Below are 1,735 nucleotides of genomic sequence, written 5' to 3'. Positions count from 1 at the left end.
CATGAAATGAAGGGAAGTAACTGGTTCCAGGAAGGCACCGTGGGTTTCCCAACCAGCGGTAGGAGCTGCATGACTAGCAGGCCACTTCCTTCTTTAACCTGCGCTTCCCTGTTTATGGAATGGGGGGTTAGACATTAATGTTTTCCAGCATTTAATCTACCCTCTGCTAATTATTTTCCCATTTAAGCAAAGTACCAAAGACCCATGTAACTACCAATCAGAACTTCTGAACAGCATGTGATAACCATATTATCACCTTGGGTGATACAGTTCCAGACAAAAGTAAAGAAACTTGAGACTTTATCAAGAGAAAGTATGTGATTTCCCTTATCATTTGGAAATACTGTAAACAGTTCACTTAGCCTCCAGTTTGGAAGTTATGAAGGCCCAACGATTTCTGAGGGACTTTCCAGCTCAACCAGCCTCTTAGGTGCCTCAACTCGGTTCAGTGAAAATAAAGGGGTAGGTGCACCAGGCGCTGCGCTCGCCCTCGCTATCGCCACCTGCTGCTCACCCCGTGGGCTGGCAAAGCACACATGCCTAGTGCTGAGGAGAGGGACCGGCTGCTGCCAAACCTGAGGGCAGAAAGCCGAGATGTTATCTTCAAGCAGTTCCATTTCAAAACCTTCAACGGGGCTTTGGCTTCATAACAAGAGTGGACCTGCAGGCTGAGAAACTGGACCACCATCCTGAATGGTTTAATGTGTACAACAAGGTCCACAGCACCCCGAGCACCCATGGGTGTGCAAGCTTGTCAGAACGGGACATAAACCTGGCCAGCTTCATTAAACAAATGACCTAGACCCTGCCTTTCCTCTTCAGGGAAAGGGGTGACTGAACTGGAAATCCAGAGAGAGAACAGAGGAGCCCCAATATTTTCTACAGTCAAAATTGCCAAGTCCGTCCGGCTGCCTCCATTTAGGGGTGAGTCTTTGCTGTGGAAAGAGATGCCAGCATCACTGCCTACTACACCATGCTCTTCATCCTTGGGCTCTATTAAGTGTACACTAATTTGAATAAGATATTCCCATCCTTTATGGCTTCCTAGCAACAGTAATGGTCTGCTTTCCAGGCTATGTCTTGCTCCTTTTCTAATTCATTTCCCAAGAAGCTGTGATAGAAGCTGTGTCTAAGATAGACAGAATCTTATCTTAGAAACCAGGATTCTAATGCCACCCCCTCCTATGTGATAGAAACACATGTGCTTTTATGCCTCAAGTAAAACTTTCACTGGTGGTGGTGGGGAGATTCAGGGGTGGGGCAAAAGTAGGTTAATAAGTAATAAATAAAACAATAAATAATAATAAAGAATAAACTGTGTTTAGTGTACTCACAACTGTAAACCCACTTTTGCACACCCTGTATATATTCAAATCCTTCTGGTCCCTAATTATAGGATCTAGTGTTTCTGAGAAAACATATTTTTAAATACCTACATGATCTTGTTTCATCCTCACAATCCAAAAAGATAGATATTATCCTTTTTTATAAAAGTAAAAACTGAGGCTCAGAGAAGGGGGTGACTCTACCTAGTCAGAAGCACATAGGAAGCCAAGTTAGGATTCAAACCCATGACATCTGACTCCAAACACCAAGATACGTTTCCAGAAGAAGAGGAAGGAAGGAAGAAAGGAAGGAAGGAAGAAAGGAAGGAAGGGGAAAGAAAGAAAGAAAGAAAGAAAGAAAGAAAGAAAGAAAGAAAGAAAGAAAGAAAGAAAGAAAGAAAGGAGGGAGG

The 1,735-nt window shown here is 43.5% G+C and overlaps 1 pseudogene; it reads left to right on the top strand.

Annotated features, from left to right (window-relative positions):
• The window catches only part of LOC102252415, a 6,877-nt pseudogene that overhangs the window by 1,013 nt on the left and 4,129 nt on the right, over positions 1-1,735 (top strand).

Source organism: Myotis brandtii, unplaced genomic scaffold, assembly GCF_000412655.1.
Source record: "Myotis brandtii unplaced genomic scaffold, ASM41265v1 scaffold3686, whole genome shotgun sequence".
Lineage (NCBI taxonomy): Eukaryota > Metazoa > Chordata > Mammalia > Chiroptera > Vespertilionidae > Myotis > Myotis brandtii.
Note: the sequence above shows the minus strand (reverse complement) of the source record. Positions and strands in the feature narration are given on the sequence as shown.